Here is a 22868-nt window from a genome sequence, read left to right as displayed (position 1 = left end):
ATAGAATTGTAGAGCTGGAAGGGATCACGAGGGTCGTCTAGTCCAACGCCCTGCAATGCAGGATCAAAGTGATCAAATAAGTATGTATATGTTAAATAACTGGGAGTCAGGAACTCTTGCAGATCTTTGGCAAATCACTCAGAGGTCTACTAGTAGATTGTGGTCTACCTCCTTCTCACCCCAGCATAGAGAGACAGGGTGAAATTTTTGTTTGGGCTCTGGAAGTAGGTTGTTGCCCTAGAGATCTGATTTGAAAGCAGTGGCTTGTTTCTAGCTGTGAACTTTCCCCTATGTTCAACCTCAATGCTAGTTCCAAGGATTGAAGGGAGAAGGGGCAAGAACCCTCCATGGGCCCCTGTTTCCTCAGTGAGTCTATTCCCTCCATGCTATTATTGCCAGCTGCTTCTCTTCTCCATTTGCTATGTGCTTTTCAGGCAAAAAATCAATGAGCAAGCAGTCTGTGGCTCCTGCTTCTACACCTCTTCCTTCAAACCACCTGGCCAGAGTGAGAGTCGGGTGAACAAGCACATTGCAATGGTGAAAAGGAAGAGCGGGTCCAGGGGGCCATTCAGTAGACCCCTGAATGGCGCATGGGATCACAACAATTGCCCACCCACCCCAGCTGTTGACACAGACCCTGCTCTGCCTGCACATTTGCAAATAAGTGCAACTATTACAAAGCACAGAGAAAACGCAGAGAAAATAAGGAATCAAATGTGATTGATAAAAGGACTGGACAATCCAGAAAATTTTATGCAGTGTGGCAAAACATTATTACATTAAAAAATCAAACAATATTAAATTATTCTCCATCGCAAGCTAGTCTCCAGGTATGGACCTTTTAAGCAACATCACTGGTAGGAATCTTTCATTTTTTGTAGGTCGATATTGTCATGAGATTTCCTCTTTGATTGATCTTCCTGTAAAAGACAGACAGACAAATTTAACCCGATTAGCGGGAGAATGCTGGTAGATAAATACCCTTTAACAGTTGATGAACGTGCTTGAGAATTCCATGTCATGTGTTTTGTGCTCTATTGTTTTCAAGACAATCTTGGTGAGGCAGAAACTATTTCAAAATGCCATATGAGTGATCTCCTTCCAAAGGAACATACCTCTTTTTAATACCATTTTAAATACTGAATTTTAAATTGTAGCCCTGGGACTTACTGGTGAAGCACAGGCAATAAATGTAACAACCACAAAAAGCATGCTGCCCCCTCCCCTGGAATTCTTGGTATTCAGAGAACTGGGATGAATACAACAATATTTGAGGGTTTTTTCTGTTTCCAAACACAGTTCTTTCACTTTTAATGTATGTTGTCAACTGCAGATGTTGAAGCTCATAGGAGAAAATAGTTACTGAATAGCCATGCAAACAAGCTATCATCTCAAGCAAAAACCTTTCATTGCAGTCACATTATATGTAGTTAGGATATCAAGCTAGACAAGTCAAGTGTGGTCTTATTTGGAATACTACCAGTCAGCCCCCGTTTTCAAATGGGCCAGTGGCTGCTAAAATGTTAAAGGAAAATACCAGTTTACCATCTTCTAACAGATCAGCCTTCTACTCTCTCTCAGTGGCAATGTTTTCCTTGCCCAATGCAAGAAAGAAGTGCACCAAGCAAGGCAGATTCCTTTAAAAATGAATTCTGATTAGGAGAGTTTTGAATCTATTGGCAATGGCAAATGGATGAATGACGTCATGCATTACACAACTGTGGTGAGTAGCAGGATAAAATCATATCTAAAGCAATTTCACATGGTCTCTCACCTCTAACTACTTTCCTGTAAAATAAGTCCAACTTCAGTGATGATTATCTGGAAAGTGCCTTTACACATTGTGCTAAGATTCACCCAGTTTTCAAGCTACAATAATTATGCAATCATGTCATGGCAGTTAAAGTTAAGACAGAGATAGAACAGAGAAAAGAGCACTTAACTTTAAACCTCACAAGGCATTCTTAAGCATCAAACACTGAGGTTTTTAATCGTCATAGTGAAATGAATTTTCTTCTGTAATTAGTGGAGCTGCACATCTATTTCAGTCACTCCAAACCCTTCCCATCCACCAACCAGGTATTATATTTCAACAAAGCAATTTTCAGGGGAAAGATGGCCAGCATCTTTCAAGGGCAAACAAGAGCAATGATTTAAAATTACCCCCCCACACACACTTTCTTTCTTTTTAAGCCTTTTTTTAATAAAAAAAAGCACCCAGTCTTCATTCATTCTGTCATAGAATGTTGTGTAGACACAGCATAAGTATCAGGAGTGAGAAGCAACTGCTGTCCTTTCCAGCTGTGCCCCAGATTGCAGCCCATCCATATAATTCAATGGGGGCCAGCCCCTCTTCCCACAGTCTTTCCCGTATTTTCCTGTACAGGTCATGTTCCTGTAGTTTGTAATCCATGAGATCTGGGTGCATTACAACTTCAATTCCCTTGTATTTCCAGAATGTATTAATTTGGAAAGAAAATACTCATTTCCCATCAAAGCCCTGACGTGACCCCATGTAAAAAATAAAGACATTTGCACCCACTGTATTAATGCTGCAAGGGACTTTTTAATGTGTGGTTATGACCTCCTGGTGGCGGAAGGAGCGAGCCGCATTCCGGTGAGTGAGCCTGTCCTTGGCTGTGATCCTGGCTTTAGCCCTCTCACTGGTCGGAGCTGAAGGAGCTCATGGGCAGAGGGATTAGGAGAGGGAGGCTGGGAAGATGAAACAGGTGTGAAAAGGCAACTGAAACCAGTTTAGGTTAGATTACTTTTCAAAACCATTGGGAATTTTTTTTAGAGTAAATGAAGGGATTTCACTCTGCTGAAATTCATCGTTTACAACTTTAAAAAGGGACACAGGTAATTTTCATCTGTGATCTCTGCTGTGGTTGATTTCAAATACTGTGTGCATATATCTTAGTCAGGTATTTGTCCCTAAAAAGTGTTAGGAGAAGCATTAAATTTTAAACTAAAAGGAAACTGAAGAAAAATAGAAGATCAAAAAAGACTTAATCCTAATAACACAGGAACAGTAAATTGTAGACTGATGAGGGACTTTGAGAAAGTCCCCCCAAAAGAGTTTAGCCAAGCAAAATTTAAACTGAAAACTGAGAAACATACCAAGATGGAGATTTTAAAGAGAATCAGGGAAATTAAAAATACTGGACTGGAAAAGCCAAGAGAAAATAAAGATAAATGAAGGTATGTGAAGGGGGGGATCAAGTTTTATTTACCTTTCAAACTAATGAGTATTTGGATGAAAAGAAGGAGCACATGAAAGGGTACACAGATATGAAGTCTGCTTAAAGCAGTGGGAGAATGAGTAGGGAAAATGGAAGGATTTTCTTTTAAAAGCCAACTAGACGTTTCATGAATGGAAAGTTGGAGTTTTTGGTTGTTGAAGCTAGAAATGTGCATGTGGAGAAAAAAGAGAGCAAAGAAGACAGGGAGAGGACAAAACCATTCCTTCTGATTTCATGTTTGCTCAGGTTGCCTTGGAAGGAGAGAAAGACAGGTAAGTTAAAAACTTGCTGAAAAGGCAAATAAAGCATTTTGAGGATGAACCTGCTCAGGGACATGGCAAGTCCAGGATCCTGTGGGAAAGTGCTTTCTCTGAGGGAAGTTCCTGAGAGTGGCTAGAGTGGTGGATTAGGACCTGGGAGTCTAGAGTTCAAATCCTCCCTCTGCCATGAAGCTCTTTATCTCTCAGCCTAACCTACCTCACAGGGTTCTTGTGAGGATCAAATGAGGAAGCAGACGGGAACATCAACTCCACTAAGCCTTTCCAGCAGAACTTGCAAGATTACAAAAAGATATGGGAAATGGAGCTCAAATGGTAACTATGGAACAGGCCAGGCAAAATTACCCCTGATGTGTAACGTGATTATCTAGTAGTAATAACCAAGGATTTTGGATTTTATTTTAATTTCACTAAGCATCTTTTAGGAACAGCTATTTAGCTCATTGCTGAGACTACACAAAGCGTTGACTCTATACAAAAAACTTGGATCTTCTAGCACTGAAGGTAATATATTTAAAATACCAATTTTAAAACCAGATCTAGCAGTCAGCTTCCTTTGCCAGTAACTTCCCATCTGGAAACTAGTGCTGCAGTTGAAGGAAGGTAAATTTTAAATACTCTTGATTTGTCAGAAGTGGTGACAGGTGCAAATACCTAACAAGTAAACTTGAAACGCTACATCATAATTAAAGTAACAATGCAGTTGCATGTATTCCGACTGAAGGGCATTTAGGTGAGTATCTCGTGCTTGGCTGGAGAGAAAATCTCTTTTCCACCTGCAATTCTTGTGCTAAGACACTTTAAAGTCAATGTTTTATTTACCTTACAAACTAATTAGTCTTTGGATGAAGACTACTCAGTGATCTTTTTCAATGCAATGCTTTTGTACCAGTCTCTCCTTTCTGTATATTCCCATCTTAAAATGGAGCCTTAAACTCTGGAATATGTCTCCAGTGTGTCTTGCAAGTGGAGGATTCCAGTGGAGGGAGAACGAATGCTTGAGAAGCATTGTAGTGAGTAGAGCTGTACTGAAATGACTGGCCTTTCCAGCAGCAATGACAAGATTACATAATCAATGGGAAACGGACGTCAAAAGGTAACTATACAACAGGGCAGGCAAAACTATCACCAATAGGTAACGTGGCTGTGGTAGTAATAACTCTAAAATAATGGCCTATGATTTCACTGACAAATGCGTTAAGGGGGTGGATTATGCTGTATCCCTCACCGCTCCATGTGCATCCCTCCCGAAGTGGCACACTCGGTGGAAGAGGACGACCATCCCAGATTGGAGGAGTGTACCGTTCTTATGGAGAAAGCTAGAGAGTTCCAGAAAGACATCTACTTCTACTTCATTGACTATGCAAAAGCCTTTGACTGTGTTGACCACAGCAAACTATGGCAAGTTCTTAAAGAAATGGGAGTGCCTGATCACCTCATCTGTCTCCTGAGAAATCTCTATGTGGGACAAGAAGCTACAGTTAGAACTGGATATGGAACAACTGATTGGTTCAAAATTGGGAAAGGAGTACGACAAGGCTGTATATTGTCTCCCTGCTTATTTAACTTATATGCAGAATTCATCATGCGAAAGGCTGGGCTGGATGAATCCCTAGCCGGAATTAAGATTGCCTGAAGAAATATCAACAACCTCAGATATGCAGATGACACAACCTTGATGGCAGAAAGTGAGGAGGAATTAAAGAACCTTTTATTGAGGGTGAAAGAGGAGAGCGCAAAATGTGGTCTGAAGCTCAACATCAAAAAAACGAAGATCATGGCCACTGGGCCCATCACCTCCTGGCAAATAGAAGGGGAAGAAATGGAGGCACTGAGAGATTTTACTTTCTTGGGCTCCATGATCACTGCAGATGGTGACAGCAGCCACGAAATTAAGAGACGCCTGCTTCTTGGGAGGAAAGCAATGACAAACCTAGACAGCATCTTAAAAAGTAGAGACATCACCTTGCCAACAAAGGTCCGTATAGTAAAAGCTATTGTTTTCCAAGTAGTGATGTATGGAAGTGAGAGCTGGACCATCAAGAAGGCTGATCGCCGAAGAATTGATGCTTTTGAATTATGGTGCTGGAGGAGACTCTTGAGAGTCCCATGGACTGCAAGAAGATCAAACCTATTCTTAAGGAAATCAGCCCTGAGTGCTCACTGGAAGGACAGATCGTGAAGCTGAGGCTCCAATACTTTGGCCACCTCATGAGAAGAGAAGACTCCCTGGAAAAGACCCTGATGTTGGGAAAGATGGAGGGCACAAGGAGAAGGGGACGACAGAGGACAAGATGGTTGGATAGTGTCTTCGAAGCTACAAACATGAGTCTGACCAAACTGCGGGAGGCAGTGGAAGACAGAAGTGCCTGGCGTGCTCTGGTCCATGGGGTCACGAAGAGTCGGACATGACTAAACGACTAAACAACAAAACCGTTCTTCAGTCAAGGGTATACGAGAGCTGTGCTCCCCTGCTATTGTGTTCCATCTGCAACTCTTTGTGCTAAGACTCTTTCAGGTTGCGGTGACTGAGTCGTCAGAAGAGGTCCTATTCCATGTCACCACGATGAGGCTCACCTGCAGGTAGGAGAACACTTCTTCTTTTGTTCCAGCTCTTCCTTTCTTCAGGCTTCCCAGAATTCACTGTACCTGAAGCAGATCTGTTCAGTTGATGAGAAAGATGCAATGTGCGTAAGAGATCTTGATACATCAAGAAAAACCCTGCAGTGAGAGTCACCAGCGCTAGGACAGTGCTGATTTAGGTAAATTCACGTTGCACCATTCAGTATTTTTTTTCCAGGGCAATGTTTTTTGTATGGGTCTCTCCTTTTTCCCATTTTCTTTTCTGATGGTCTTTTCGCAGTTCTCTCCAAAGATCCTGCAACACTCAAGTGAAGCCAGCTCTTCCGGCTGAGTCCCAGAAGTCACAGTGGTAAGAATTTAAAAAAACAACAACACAAAACTTATTTTCTGCAGGATTGGTGAAAGGTGGCTGGGGACAAACTAGTGATTCTAGATTGTAACCCAACTGAAGGAGCTGCCAAGTCACACCTCAAATGGACAAACGAAAGGGTGAGCATTGAGCAATCTTTCCTCTTTCCACACCAAGCTTAATGGCAGAGATTTAAGTCTGAATCACATCTCTCTGTTCTGCCCCTCTAGGTTAATGGCTTATCTAGCTTCAGTCAAAAATGGCGGTCAAAATGGTATTCCAGGATGGAAGGACATTTAGGTGAGTATCCCTTGCTTGGCTAGGGAGAAAATCTCTGTTGTGTTCCGTCTACAATTCTTTGTGCTAAGACTCTTTCAGGTTGTGGTGACTGAGTCGTCAGAAGAGGCCCTATTCCGTGTCCCCACAATGAGACTCACCTGCAGGTAGGAGAACACTTCTTCTTTTGTTCCAGCCCTTCTTTCCTTTTGTTCCAGCTCCTCCTTTCTTCAGGCTTCCCAGAGCTCACTGTACCTGAAGCAAATCTGTTCAGTTGGCGAGAAAGACGCAATGTGAGTAAGAGCTCTTGATACTTCAAGAAAATCCCTGCAGTGAGAGTCACCAGCATTAGGACAGTGCTGCTTTAGTCAAAATGGTATTCCATGATTGACATACATTTAGGTGAGTATCCCTTGCTTGGCTAGGGAGGAAATCTGTATTGTGTTCTGTATGAAACTCTTTGTGCTATGGCTCTTTCAGGTTGCAGTGACTGAGTCGTCAGAAGTGGAAGCCTTTTGCAGCAGATTTCTTCGTAACTCTTAAGTTTGTTTTTTCCCTGAGAGAACATTCTATTTTGTATGACTCAGTAGGGTAGCAATCATTTTTAAATGTGCGTACATATACAGCATTTGCAAATTAGTCTCTTTTCTGTTTTTAAAGCCATGTGTCAGTGGTCACTATAAGCAAAGAGGCCAATTTCTGCAATTCGGACATTGAGGGGAGGTCAGAAGGAGAAGATTGAGAGGAGGATCTGGATGCTGAAGGGGCAACAAAGTTTCGGGAGCAGGAAGAACCTGTGAAAGGGAGCAGTTCAGACTCCAAGGCTGAAGCAGAGAAGGGGCGACAAGAGACTGCTGAGGAATCCAGGGAGTCTCCCTCTCCTGCTGCAACAAGCTCCCCTCCAGCCTTGTCTCCAAGAACTCACAGAATAATGAGGAGAGTGGAACAGAGGCCAAAGATGCTCAGATGCTGTTTGAGACTGCTGGGGAGAGGAGGAGCCCTAGAAGGCAGGGACCGTCAGTCCTGACAACTGCTGCACAGGGGCAAGACCTACTGGGAAGTCGCTGAGTTGTATGTTCATTTCCTTGAATAAAAAGTTGACTGAGCACTGAAAACTGCCTTTGCTTCTTCATGCTGACCTGCATCCCTGACATCCTGGCCCTTTGTGTTTCCCCTGATCGTGGGAAGGGCAGTTTGACCCTAACTTTACTTAGGAAGGAGAGAGTGTTGGTCAAAGGCATCCTGGTAGTTGCCCCCCTCCCCCCTTAAAGGCTGTAGCTCAGTGGCAGAGCACATGCTTAGCATTTAGAAGGACCCGGGTTCAATTTCTGGCATCTCCAGGTACGGGTGGGCCCAACTCACAATCCCCTTTGATATGATCACCTGATCAAAATCCTGGCATATTGCAGAGACGGCAAAATGGATGGAACTGTTAAAAGATACAAATTTAGAATATTTTAAGGAAGACTGGAAACCCTTTCTAGTCTAAGTAAAAGGTTATTATTTTCCCTATGCGAAGATCACAGTGGATCATCACTGGATGATCATAGACATATCTCAGCCTGACTTAACCTCACAAGGCTGCTGGGGTGAGATAGAATGTGAGCTCCTTGGAAGAAGGGCATGATAAAAGCAAAACGTAAATAAACAGACACCTGTGTGAACCTTGGTCTCTAATCGTTAACTGCCATCTTTTCTTCCTCCACAAGGAAGTGGGAATAGAACCAAGAGAACTCAAGAAACTTGGGTTGGGCAGTGCAGAGAGGGACAAGGAGACGAGGCCATTGTCTCACTGCAGTAGTGATCCCAGGGTGCTCCCATGTATTTCAGTAGTGCTGGTGTCAGGAACTTTTGGGCTGCCAGATGTTGCTGAACTTCAGTCGCCATCATCACTGGGCACTGCACAAACTGGGGCTGATGGGAGCTGTACTTCAGCAACACCAAGCAGGTCAAGGCAGGAGATGTTTAGGATCAGAGTTTTCCTTCTCTTAGATGGGCGACCTTCCCAGGTGGACAAGCCCCATCTGCCCCTCACTTCCCTCTACAGCACATGCAGAAACCGCCTTTTTGATGATTGGACCCACTCTTGGTCTCGTCTGCTCAATCAGCCAGCCAGAGCCTACCTTCGCATGCAGGGGAAGTCCCTAACTGACAGAGGGTTTGAGACCCAGGGTTTGGTTTAGCCAGCCAGTCAAAGCCGTTCCTGGGATGTGGTCACTGTCACATGCTGGCAGCTTCTAGGAGCCACAGGTGAGAGGAACAAAATACCCCAGAAGGAGCACAATGTGTTCCCCACTAGAGGGACAACCCAGTGGTGTAGCAAGGTCAAGTGGTACCCAGTGCGGAAAATTCTTGGCACATGCACACACACTGAATTTTATTTTATTTTTGCCTGCAAAAATGGTTTGACTTTATTTCTTATTTTCTTACAAAGGAATGTGGATTCTGGGCCTCTGATAACAAGTAGGTGACTCTGGACAGATACTTAAATCTACAGGCTGGATTGTGTTTTGGCTTGTATTATTTTATTTATATTTATTGTTTATTAAAACCTTCAAAGTGGTTTACCAAAACAAAAAAACACCACAGCAGTAAAATCAAGAAAAATTAACAACCCTAATTTAAAACATATAAAAGCTAAAATATTAAAACAGATTAAATTTACTTCAACTTCCTAAGCATCCAGGTATACTTGCCTAAAGAAGAATGCTTTTAGCAAGTGCCCGAAAAGAGTCTAGCAAAGGCACGTGCTTTGTTGCAAGAGGCGGGGAGTTCCAAAGTGCAGGTGCTGTCACAGTAAACAATGCAGTACAGATATTCTGTGGAATCTGTAGCAGTGCTTGAAACCACTGAAGGGGAGGTTTTATTTATTGTGATTTCACCATGCTCTGTATTATCTGAAAAGGAAAAGGTTTATTTAAAAAACAGGACTGCACAGCAGCAATCTGGTCTCATCAGGATCAGTGGGACTTATTCCTGAGCCGACGGTGCATAAGATGCGCTGCAATCGTTTGCACCCCTTGCATCCAACTTGTACCTAAAACTCTGCACAAGCCTGCACCAGAGAACTGTAGAGTTGGAGGGGACCCCTGAGGGTCATCTAGCCAAACCCCTGGGGCAATGCAGGAATCTCAACTAGACCATCCCTTACCGATGGCCATCTGTCTTCTGTTTTCCCCCTCAGCCAGGGCACCCAACAACGGAGACTGGAGTGGGGGAAAAGGTAAATTTTGACAATGGGGCAGATTTTTCAGGTGTGCGCAGGAACAGCTTGAAGACTTTACACAGAGAGGAACCCCACACGGGTTTCCCCGCATGTAACGTAACAGGCAGGGAGCCAGCTCAGATAGAGAGAAAGACATTGGGGGAGGGGAGGGGGAAAGAGTGCCAAAGTCCGCCCATTTGATCCTCTTTGGGATGGGGGCACTAGGGCTCTGGGACCACCCTCCCCAAAATATTTACTTGTTTTCAATGTATTGTTACCACTGTTACTTTATAGTACAGAACATTTTTAAATTAAACACTTTCTCTAAAATTAAAATGGCAGAAGTAATCAGTAGCATAGATATCAAAGGAAAGGTGAGAGAATAGTCCCTAATAGATACAAGGGAGACCCAGATACACTGCAAGCACACAGAAGTCAATAACCCAAGAGTGGCTTCTAAGTGGAGGGTTGGCTGAGGACAGGGTTGGACAGAAACATGTGGAGCTTTGCAGAGGTGAGACAGAAAGGGTTTGTTAGAGGGAAACTCATTTTCCCTTTTTACGCTCCGGCCAAAATCCCTTCCGTGTTTGCAGCACCACCCCTGAAGTGACCCTTTAAATCCACTTGATAGTCTAGCTGTAGGCGCTCGTCTTCCAGGCACACCCACTGATCCTGCTTCCTTCCTCTCCCCTTCCCGCCCCCTCCGTTGTTTCCTCATCTGCCTCCTTCCCTTCCTTTCCCCTGCCTGCCTGCCTCCTCCAGCTAGGAGTGTGCTCCCAATTTCCCAAGGCTGCAGCGAATGTCACCCCCCTTAGGATGACACCGGGGGGGGACTGCCCCCACCGCCCCCACCTTGCTCTGCCACTGCTTGGAGTTGCTGGGGGTTGAACCTGGGATCTTCTGCATGCCTGGCAGGTGTTCTGCCATTGAGATATGGCCCTTCCCCAGCCCTTCAGCCCTTGGAAATCCTCTCATCTACAGGCTGCGGATGGGCTCTGTCTTTTCTGCCCCAGCAGAAAGAGAGATTCAGTTCTGCAGCATCATTGCCAAGTGGCAGACAGTTAGTCCTCTCTCCACAAATCAATTAGACACATCCCCGGGAAGTGCAATTAACCCAGATACAAATGAGACTCGAAGCAGCAAATGTTTCCTCTTCCCTGTGTCTTCCTTGCAGAAACACTATCTTTCTACAGGGATCTGCACTCCAGTTTTATCTCACTGGCAAAGGCAAGTCGATAAAAGGAAAAGTCAAATGCTCCAAGGAAGACACAGATTTGTGGGTGGCTGGGTGGGGGTCACATTACCTACTGAATAATGAATATAGCAGAGCAAAGCAAACAAAAAAGTTTGGTACTGAATGTTTCATTGATCACTTGAGTAGCACATGCTGCTTAAATTATCTGTCGCCACCTCCTGTCAAATCTGGCAAGTTGAGTGCAAAAAAAGAAGGAGGCTGTGCTGAAATTAGAGTTGAGACCAATTTGGGGAAAGAAGGGGGTTTCCCAAGCAAATTCAGATTTGCTCAGAAAATCTCACACCTACCCACCCAATGTTATATATTTGTTAGAGATGGGCATGCTTTCCAAGGCTTCACTTGGATTGTCTTGGAAATTACACAATTTCCCCAAGGAGGGGGGGGAATAGAGAAATCATACAATTTTTCACAGAATCAGCTAATCCAAAGGGCTCTCTCTGACTGCTTCCTTGACCCATGACACTCCCCCTTAGCAACACAGGAAGCTGCCTTATACTGAGCAAAATCATTGATCTATCTAGGTCAGTACTGTCCACAATGAGGGCGCCTTTTGCGTGGTCACGTGCAGCCCCCCGAGTTTCCCCTGGTTGTTTGGGCTGGCTTCATCCTCCCCAGGTTGGATACCTGGAGGTCTCCACCTACCTCTGCCAATCGCCCAATCCCGCCTGGGGAGGCGTTGCCAGGGGATTGGCCAGGTAAGGGAAGGGACCGTCCTGCCCACACGACAGAAGATGAATCTTACCTGTGAAGTGGCAGTTGGCTCCAGAGCTTCTCACACCCTCCCCTCCCTCCACAGGTACGCAGGCACTGCTATGTCAGGGTCACTGTTGAAGGGCTGGAAAGGGATTTTCCTGCATTGGCAGGTTTTGCCTTTCCCGTAGCAAAATGTCACAACTTTGGAGGTTTCAGGCCTTGGGCGGAATCCTTTAGTCTATCTTCCTAAATGGGGGGGGGGGTGAAGCAGTGACCCACGCCCCCCCTTGCGGCGGTGATCCCAGGGTTCCCCGTTAAAGGGGTCTTGAGGGGAGGCATTGGCCATACGCCGAGAGGTTGTCATTGCTCTCCGCTGCGACGGTAGCAAAACAGGGGGCGGGCTCTCTGCTTGAACATATGTTCTCCAGAACCAGCCCAATCCCCACACATTCTGGATAACCATGAAGTCTCCCAGATCCACGGCTGGGGACTGGGAAGGATAAATGCCCAATGCCTGAGCCAAGGTCTCCCTACATCTGAAACTTAATAAAGTTGTGGCCAATTTTAATCCCATAGCATGTTGTCCTGAGTCCTTATTCCGCTCGGGAGTCGCCTGGGGTTGGGGGGACTCCACCTGTCCATGCAATGTCTGGCAGCAGCTCTCCGGGGTTTCTGATGGAGAACATTCCCATCTGAATATTGAGTTCTAGCTGGAGGTGGGAACCTGGAGTCTTCTGCATGGAAAGCCAATGCTCTACCACTGACTTTTGGCCTTCCTCTTCCTCTTCTCATGAGACCAAAGGCAATTGTGAAAGCCCGCAGGAGAACATTGTTTTCCATGACAATACACACCACTGCTGTCTGCCACATCCCAATGTGCTCTGATCAGCACACTGGAGTTTTAGAGACGAAATGGGGGAGGCCTATTCAAAGGGAAGGGAAGTGTGATTGTATTCTATGGTTTGGAAATGGCAAAGAGTGCTTCTGGGCATGGAGGGAGATATTTGGGGTGCATCTGGTGGGGGGGGGAACCTCTCTGGCTTGGATTTGTTCCAGGATGGAATAGAATCTGAGGGACTAAAATTATTGCTTCTCCTTAGAGTTAGGCTTTTTGAACCCCAGATTAGTTTCCAAGCCTGTCTTGGGTGAACTTTATCTAGATTCCCTAGAACGGTTGCATTTTTTCTATCACTATTTTATACCAGTAATCTTCCAAGAAGATCAGTAAAGGTAAAGGAACCCCTGACCATTAGGTCCAGTCGTGGCCGACTCTGGGGTTGCGGCGCTCCTCTCACTTTACTGGCCGAGGGAGCCGGCGTATAGCTTCCGGGTCATGTGGCCAGCATGACGAAGCCGCTTCTGGCGAACCAGAGCAGTGCATGGAAACGCCGTTTACCTTTCCGCCAGAACAGTACCTATTTATCTACTTGCACTTTGACGTGCTTTCAAACTGCTAGGTTGGCAGGAGCTGGGACTGAGCAACGGGAGCTCACCCCGTCGCGGGGATTCGAACCGCCGACCTTCTGATTGGCAAGTCCTAGGCTCTGTGGTTTAACCTGCAGCATGGTGAGATAAAAATCCTAACAAGGAGATCAGTGCACAACACAAATCCCTAACCCTCTGATATATATATATATTTAAAAAATAAATCTATAAATTCCCCATGGACATTTCTCATGCTTTTAATACACCCCCATCCCCAATGACTAATATCACTGAAGTCAACTCTTCTTGTAGACAGACACCTGTAAGGTAAGATGTTGAACTTAGAAATTTTATGCAGTACATACCTAGTTAATTGAAAAGCTTGATGCAAGCTGTCTTGCTGACGCATCCCTTGGCTGCTCCTGGGATTATTGATAGGGAAAGAAACTCTAGATTCGTAACTGCAGACCAAGGATAGGGAGATATTTTCAGCCTGAGGGCTGCACTTCCTTCTGGGCAGCGTTCTGGAGGTCACCCGACGGTGGTGGCTGGGCCTGAGGCAAAAGTGGGAGGAGCAATAGATGTAAATTCTACATCTGTACAGGGACTGGTTTCTCTCTGTCCTCCACCTAGACAAGCAAGAGGCCTCATCAGAGTTCAAGGACACATGCCAACCAGGCAAAAACACTCAAGAGCAGGGCCTGTGAAGGATGTGGCCTTAGGAAATGGAGTGTGAGCTGGGGTGAGTGCTGAAAAGAGCCTTCTCAGGCTTGAGGTTCCCTTCCCTGCCACAGGAGGCACACATATCACCTTCATATTTAAAAGCAGTCTGACAAAGAGGCCAGTGAAAACACTGTTTCCTGTTAGAATCCTGGACCTTCTTCCAATGCTTACATAGTAAAAGAATGGTTTGGTGACTGCAGAGCTGATGGGAAGCTAACTCTCTCTGGCCGCTGTTGTAGGAGAAGAGACATGGGACCCCTGGGAGGCTGCACTGCCTGCCTCACCTGAAGAGCAGCTTGGAAAGCGTGAGACCATCCTGGCTCCATGTATCACCAGTCGGAGAAAGGAGAAGCTGCTCCACTGCTTACTTTCCTCTTCCCTTCCCCATTATTTTATTTTTATTAGATTGTCAGCCTGTGGGCAAGGATTGTTTTACAATTTAATATCTGTATGGCACTTAGGAAAAAAATAGGTACCTTAAAAGATTGTGAGGGTGAGGATAGTTTTTATCCAACTAAGTTCTACAATGATTAGACCCATTGTAATTACTGAACTTAAGTGAGTCATGTCCATTAACTTCAATAGGTCTGTTCTGGGTAGAACTTTCATTGGCTGCACTGGCGGAGGAAGAGGAGTGGGGGGGTGCACTCCCCCCCCCCCGCGCGCTGGGCACCACGCCCCTGCAGGCGGCATGCCACGCCCCCCAGGACACACACCAGGCCCTGCGGGTGGTGTGCCACGCGTGCCAGCCCCGCCCCTACCTGCTCTCTGCCCCCCAGTGCCAGAGCATGAAGCCCTGCCACTGATTGGATACAATCCATTGAAATTAATGGACATGACTATCTTAGGTCCGGTAATGTCAACATGTCTCCTCTGAGTTGGATACAACCCCATCCTCAGCATCAGCACTTTTGCTTGGAGGTTCTTGTGGCCAATGGCTGTTGTTAACCCTTTTGTAATGATTTTTTCTTTTGTGTCACCTAGGTAATGGAAATTACTATGGTTTATGCTCACACCCAGGCTTCAAATATCCTAGGAATAATTTAGTATAGCACCACCATCCTTCACTGGAAGAACATCAAATCAGGAAGAAGACCAGCCTTGGAGAGGGGAGACCATTGGCCAGAGAAGAATCAGCTATGGGAAACTTGGTTCTCCCCTTCCCACCAGAAAGAATGCTTGGCCCCAGCTTCCCATTTCCCTCAGATGGCAAAACCAAAGAGAAGTCCAGTCTGTCCTTATCCATCGGAGCTTTTGCATTGTGCAAAAATCTGGGGAGCAAGAGGTTGTATTAAGGCAAGCCTTTGCTTGTAAACCACCTTGAGAATCATTCAGGGTTTTTTTGAGGGTGGGGGGATAGAAATCACCCAAGTTTGAATTTGCCATCGAGGGGGAGCCAGGACACCCAGAAAGGTATAAGGTCATGACATATAACTCACATGTATGCAATATACTAAGTTTTCCTAGCATAGTGCAACCCAGGTGAGGGGTGTTGCTTTTCCAGGAGCCCCCTGAAACTGAGATGAGGAACTTAGAGGCAAGACCCAGAGCTGACAGTGATGCTTTGCCCAGGCACTGAGGGGCCATGTCCATTGTTGTCCAAGAGATGAAAGAGACATAAATAAGCAGTAGGGTCTTGCTCTTAAGCTTTTCTATGCTGATCTCTTTAGGATTGCACTCTCATGTGCTGTTTCGTGCCTTGATATGCTTTGTAGAAGGCAGTTCTAGGAACTGGACTTCCTAAAGGCCAGCTTTGCTGACATCCAATGAGTTGGGATTGGACACACTGGTGGGACCATGGCACTCCAGCTGGAGTGCTTAGCTTTGTCCTATTAGAACCATAGAATCATAGAACTGCAGAGTTGAAAGGGATCCCTAGGGTCATCTACTCCAATCCCCTAAAATGCCAGAATTTCATCACACAGTCCCCCATCCAATTTGAAACCATACCTGAACCTGCTTAGCTTTGCAAATGTGCTAACAGTTCTATTGCTGCACCACAGTCTTTATGTTTATTGCTGCATTAGTATATATGCATATCTGATAATGGTATATCTGATAATCAGGCTGTACTTAGGCTGTCTTTAGGCTTATTGTGCAACTTATGCTTTAATATGCTTTGTGCAGACTCATTCCATGTTTTATGCTCAGAAACAAGCTAGCTATGTGTGCTGTACACTGATTCTTGCTGTACATGAATATCAATCAATCTTTGCTACAGTCAAAGATCAGACAGCAAAATTAACAACACCAACATACACTTCATCAGCATCAAGAGGCGGACATAATTAGAAATTCCCTATAAATTTAAAAGTAACACTCCTTCAACTAAAATCTGCGTTGTACATGAATAACACCTGCTTCTATTTGAAGACATTCACAACTCACTTCTTTGATGGCAGTGTTCTGCGGCTGTTCTTTATTTTCAGCTTCCGGATAAGGTCCTGTTTCAAAGATCTTGTTCAGATGATCACAACTAATGCGAAGAAGTTTACAACAAAATAGACAAAATGTGCAAAGGGCACATTTCATCAAGTCTTACAAAGAACCACATAGCACAAAAATAATTAAGAGGGTCCCTATGATTTTGGACCCTTGCAGTGGTTATTATCCTCTTGGAATCGAGTAACTTCTCTGGAGGGATAAACATTCCCAGAGTCCTCCCTGTTGTGAAAACTGGAATCAGAGCCTTGAAACGTTTGTGAGGTGTTGTCATCTGAACAAGATCTTTGAAACAGGACCTTATCCGGAAGCTGAAACATAAAGAACAGCTGTCCTTTGGCAGAACACTGCCCCATCAAAGAAGTGAGTTGTGCCAGTACAGGATCTTATGGTGCTCCAGCAATAATTTCCAGAGTATTAAATTGGCATTGTCCAATGGCATAGCACTGGGAAGGGTGAGAACAGTCAAGAAGTGGCAATTCACCTGCAAAATGTCTTCAAATAGCTGAAGGGCTGGCACAGCGAAGATGGCAGGGACTAGGCAGGATTAGATGCAATGGGTAAAAAAATGCAAGGAAACAGATTAGAGCTCTACTTTCAGGAAAGCATCTTGTTGGTAAGAGCTGTTTGACACTGGGAAAGGCGGCTTCAGAAAACAGTGGGCTCCCCTTTGCTGCAGGTATCCTAAGCAGAGGATGGACAGGGATTTATCAGGGATGCTGTAGTTGTACTAGCACTGGGTGAAGGGTCGGACTAGACGACCTCAAAGGTACTGTCCAATTTTGATATTCTATTACCACCTGTCTCATGCAGGCAGCTAAACCAGCAGAAGCACATTTTCAGGTGTTTTCAAATGACAGCAAAACTGTCATATTCTAGCCAGAGAATAGCACAAAAATAAATTGCAGTTGCAAGTGATAGGCAGACCCTATTGTGCAGGCACATCCAGCAGGAAGATCACTGCCAGTCTTTAACTCTGTGAGTAGATCGTAGTCTCTTGGGAGCTGGCCACCCCTGCTATTGTGGAACCATAAGAATAATCCTGGAGCCAGGCAGTCTCCCCTCCAGGCAGCAACCAGATCCAGAATGGCTTAGCTTCAGGAAGGTGGCTCCATCACATGCATTCAACAGACATGTGGCATCCTTGGACAGTTGCCAGGCCTCCAGCATACCTGCCCTGGAGCTCCTGCCCTGAGTGGCTAGGTTTAAATTTCTACAAAGCCCCTCATTTAGTGTTGCGTCAGGGCATTGTGGGAAATTCAAATGGGAGCACAGCTGTCAGGCAGTGGTGGGTGGTGCATATTGGGACTGGTGGGACAGGCTGAGGGGCCAACAGTAAGCAGAGCCAGAGCCAATGACAGGAAGATCCAGCTAAGTCTAGTCTTCTCTCCTTCCTCCCTGCTGAGATCTACAAGGACAAGACGGACAGGCAGTGGTTGTAAGGAAGAAGGCGAGAAGGTGGGGGGATTGGCTGAGGGTAGATATTCTCATCACCATTTCCACCACCTGCTCCTCCTCTTCATCATGGTTGCTACCAGCTGCTTGCTTGCCGGTAGTGGCCAGAACAAGCGCTTGTGGTTGAAGCAAGCAGGTCACAAGTGGCTCTTCTCAGTGTCTCCCACTCCTGCCCCGCTGGTGTGTGGGACCTCAGAAGAGACCCAACCAAGTCCACCACTGATACCAGCCCAGCACTAGGGTCAGACTATTTGTCCATTTGGTCAGTACTGTCTGCTCTGATTGGTAGCGACTCTCCAAGTTCTCCAGAGGAGATCTTTCACATCACCTGCTGCTGCGTTCTTTTGACTGCAGATGCTTGGGATTTACTTGGGAACTTCTGAATGCAAAGCATAGGTTACTTCTCTGCATTATGTTCTCTTCCTTCCTCTTGCTCAGCTTAAACAATAAAGTGCCAATAAAAATGGCATTGGTTTTCTACTGCCTCCTCATTAAGAAGTTTTGTTAGTGAAGCAGAATGAAAACTATGCAACCCATTTTCTCTGCATAGCTGACCTTTTTCAAAGCAAACCTTTATTTTAGAGAGGTGGGAATGGGGTGGGGGATCTGTAGCCCTGAACTCCTATACTCTGCTGCTGGACTCCAACTCCCATCAGCCCCATCCAGCTTGGTCAGGAATTATGGGAGTTTTGGAATGTAAGGGATTATTCTGCTTGGAATTGTGTTTTTTGGGGGGAGGGGGCTCTTCTTAAAAATAAGCTTTAGGGTTAAAAACCTATGAAGGCTATAAGACATGGAAAGCAGTTCCAATAAAATAACAGAGTCATCTTCCAAATATGTGTATTTTGCCTTAAGTAGAAGTTGTGCCAGAACTGCAAGATATACTTGCTGCAATCCCACATGCAGTTAGTTGGGTATATGCAGTCAAACTGAATGCAGAATTGCAGCCACTGATGTTGCAGCTGAACTGGCTTCTTTAAAGGTTTTTGCAAACAGCCCACCAATTTATTTAACCTTCATATCACCTTCATAAAAATATTTGGAAAATAATATTGTCCAGCCACACATTTATGGTCTGGAGTTCATGTTATAAGAGCAATAAATCTTTGGAAATGAAAATCTTGCATTTAAAAATATCTGAAATAGAAATAGAATTTTTTGCATAAATATACACTCATTTCTCCAGTATGCTATAATTCACTTAATCTGAAGCAACCTTATTGCCTTTAATGACACCACTCTGAAGAATGTTGGTTGGAAATAGCAGCCACAGATCCTTTCAAATAATGACGTTATCAGAAGAATTGTATGGGTTCTGAAAATAACTGCACTGAAATCATTAGACAAGTAGAGTTTTCAGAATTTTAAAAACTCAATAAATATGCCAAGCTGAGTAAGCATTCATTGTGTTAGATGGACTTACAAGTAATCCATACATCAAAAGGAAGGAAGGAAGGAAGGAAGGAAGGAAGGAAGGAAGGAAGGAAGGAAGGAAGGAAGGAATAGTTGGTTGTGAAATCAAGCTACAGCTTAGGTACTTTTTTGCAGTGTCATCTTGCATCATAGCATTGGATTGTAGCCAACTAAGTCCTACTCAGAGAAGAACCATTGAAAACCATGAACCTAAGTAACTTATGTCCATTAACCTCAGTGTAAGACAAGTCTGGGATACAACCAACTTCTTTACAAAGTATAAGATTTTTCTTATATTTTCAAATTGTAACCTATCAGTCAATTGTTTGATATATTGGATATATATGGGGCTTTTTAAAAGATGGAACTCACCGGAACTCAGTTCCACCATCTCTCAGGTGGGTGCCATTGCCATTATTAGAGAACAAGGGAGGCGTTCATGGTGAGTTCCGGCACCTCTTTTTCTAGGAAAAATAGCACTGGAGATGATAGAGATAGATAGATGATAGATAGATAGATAGATAGATAGATAGATAGATAGATAGATAGACAGACAGACAAAACATAACCTTAAGCCAGCTTGGCACATATTTCCTCCCTTTGCTCTATTTTTATTTTGCCATTGCAGAAACTTAAGAGCCCCATTCACAGTCTAGATAATCTGAACTATTTGGATTCATGCCAGTTTAGCCTACCATGCTCAAGAACACATCATCAGAAGTTACACTGAAATCCTTGTCACTTACTTCCAAGTAAATTCCACGCAGAAGCCACATTATGTCCCTTCATTCCCTTAAATGGTTTGACATTCTTATAGCCCCTCCCACCACCATGCTCCCAAGCATGCTTACTTAGAAGGAAGGCTACTGACTTCAGGAAAGCTTCCCCGTAAATAAGTGTGCAGATGGTTGCAGCTGTCCAGTTTCTCCCCCCACCCCCACCCCACCCCCACCCAGATGTCCTCCTGCATTCAATGGAAATAGGATTGCAAATGTTCACAATGCCTTGTGTTGTGTGTCTTGCAAAAAGTAAATATTGGTTTTGCTGTAAATTGAATTTCTTCTTGTACAACCCAAAGAATAATATCCTGCCCACATGCTGTCTTCCTTCCCCATCCCCCACTAGGACTAGCACTTTAAAAAGCTTTGCTGCACCATTCAGACATCGATTTCTGCCTTCATCTACTACCCCTTCTCTTCCCAGTGCTAACTAAGCAGATTGCTTCACCCTTCAGCATTTTGAGAATCTTGAGAAATATCTCAGTATTACAATAATTCAAGCAGCACAGTCCTACCCATCTCTACTCAGGAGTCAGTCCCATTATTTCAATGGGGCTTGTTCCCAAGCATGTTTGCAGTCTTAATATACACAGGATGCAAGCTGTGATAAAAATGGCACCTTTGGGTCACACATGGTCAGAGGAATATTTAAAAGAGTCAGTCTAACAAGCTGTCTGTGCAAATGCAACTCTGCAAACGTCCCAGAGAAGCCTGCTTCAGTCTCCTTTCTCCGCTGACTGCAGTGCTGCAGTTCTATGACAACACCATATTAATGAGCCAGCAGCAGCGTGGACTTCCGGATGGCTTTCAAAGTTGATCTTCCAACTTTGGGTAATAGTGGCACCATGAATAACCTCTCTTACACAAACAAGAATGCAAGAATAACCTCTCTATCTATCTATCTCTCACAAACACACACAGAGGACTAATAACTAGCCAAGCTTAGAATCATTTCGCAGGTGCCTCCTTAGAAATCTGCATGCATGTTCTGAACCCTGCAATGGCAAGAGCTGTAAAACAAGTCTGAATGAGGCTCCACACCTACATGGAAGGAGTTCCATTTCATGAAGTGGGACTTACTTCTGAGAAAAAGTCCTTCAGGCATGCCTGTGTTTCATCATTTGCCATGGGATACACACAGAGAAGTCTTCCCTCAGTTTAGAAATGAATTCTCACTCACTTATTCAATTCATGTTTTTTTTAAAAAAAAAAACAATTTTTTTGTTTTGTTTTAAAAACACCATGACACACCAATTCCACTGAGTGTGGAATGATCCAGTTCATGAACAACTTACTCTAGAGTTGTTCCACTAGACTCAGTGGGGCCGTTGTGAAATAAGTGGAGTGTGGGATGAGCACCTGCTGCTGCAATGAAACTGCAAGCTGTGCGGCCCAATTTTATGCATGTCTTCAGTACAGTAAATCCCACTTAGTTCCATGGAAACTCACTTTCTTCAGATGTGAAGAGCCTCATAGGTTTCAGAAATGAAACATGGGAGTTGCCATGTAAGTCTATTGCAGCAAACAACATGTGTATTTTTAATATATAAAATAATAGCTCACTGCGGGTGTGTAATGAATAGAAGGATAGATAGACAGATGGGGCAGCTATTAAGAATGTGACTTAATGCCGATTTTTAAAAGGATAGACTTGGTGAATGCAATATCACTCATACAATGGTTAAAGGCTGGACTGTAAGGTAGCCTTCCCAGCTCTTAACTACTTTAGACATCTCTTCCTTTTATATCTCTCTTCCCGCCCCAATCAGCCACCGCCCCGGGTTGTCCGACCTTTCAATGTCAAGCCCTTGATAGGTACTTTAACTACTGATCCTTTGATTACCGCGATTCCTTTTAATGAGGATCTGTCGTATTTTAATAGAAAAGTCTTGTTTGTTTTTCAGGAAAGAGAAATTCTTTGTTAGGAAATCGAAAGGGTTAGGAAGGAGCTCTTCCTGCCGCTCTGCATTGCAGATGGGGAATCAGCTCCACATTTAGATCTTTGCAGAAAAGCGGCAGGACGGCCGAGCTTTGCTATGTCAGTTTAGAAGCAAAAATTCAGGCACCAAACACACACACGCACGCCTGTACTGGGGAGGTTTATTCAGCAGCGAAACTCTTCCTCCTTAGGCCGTCCACGGCCCGTTTTTCCCTGCGGCGCTGGCCTTGGTGCTGAAGCCGCCATGACTGACACAGACAAGACACACGCGCCCGCGCCTTACCTGAAAACCCACCGCTGCAGATCGCCCCGCCCCCACCAACCCAGCGTACGATGCTTGCCTGGGTCTCCTAGAAAGGGATCCAGTAGCCACTCACGCCGCCCCCTGCCACTGTCACCACCCTGCCCGATGTGGGCCAGGAGGCGGCTCCTTGGGTTACTGCTCCACAGGGGGCCGCTGCAGCGACGTCTGGAGCCGGGGCAGGAAATGGGGGGGGGGGACTTGGGAGGAGACGGGGGGAGGGGAGGATTGGATGAAACAAGAATAAGGAGGTAGAAATGTGGGTGAGGAGCGGGTTACCATGGGGGGGGGGGAGAATGTGCACCATTGCACTCCTATATGCACACTTAAGCCCCACTGAACATTGTGAGACTCACCTCGCAGAAAAAAGTGCACCAGAGCCGTAAGTGAACGTTCAAATTCCGTTCAGAAGGCGCGCAGTGGGGTGTGGAGGGGGGAAGTAGCCAAGGAAGGAAGGAGTTTATGAAAGGACAGTCTGGCATTCGGGTGCCTCTTTCCAGGGGAGAATCT

General features: G+C 44.9%; 2 long non-coding RNA genes across 10 annotated transcripts in view; one reads left to right on the top strand and one right to left on the bottom strand.

Annotated features, from left to right (window-relative positions):
- Positions 1 to 7843, top strand: part of LOC308463870 — a 439765-nt gene extending 431922 nt beyond the window's left edge. For 7 of the 9 annotated variants that reach the window (XR_013979746.1, XR_013979747.1, XR_013979749.1 and 4 more), the window contains 2 exons: positions 6092 to 7130; positions 7389 to 7843. This is a non-coding gene — a long non-coding RNA (uncharacterized lncRNA). Of the gene's footprint in view, positions 1 to 2633; positions 3515 to 5097; positions 7131 to 7388 lie in introns of those variants that run through there. The other 2 variants (XR_013979754.1, XR_013979748.1) reach the window with 2 other exon arrangements.
- On the bottom strand, positions 718 to 22788 carry LOC308463894. Its single transcript, XR_013979796.1, has 3 exons — positions 22701 to 22788; positions 19712 to 19803; positions 718 to 920 (listed from the first exon to the last, which is right to left on the bottom strand). It is a non-coding gene; the product is annotated as an uncharacterized lncRNA (long non-coding RNA).
- Between the last annotated feature and the right edge of the window lie 80 nt (positions 22789 to 22868).

This window comes from Podarcis pityusensis (assembly GCF_964106645.2).
Source record: "Podarcis pityusensis genome assembly, chromosome: 15".
In the NCBI taxonomy this organism is placed as follows: domain Eukaryota; kingdom Metazoa; phylum Chordata; class Lepidosauria; order Squamata; family Lacertidae; genus Podarcis; species Podarcis pityusensis.
The sequence above is the reverse complement of the archived record's forward strand: the minus strand, read 5'-3'. Positions and strand labels throughout refer to the sequence as shown.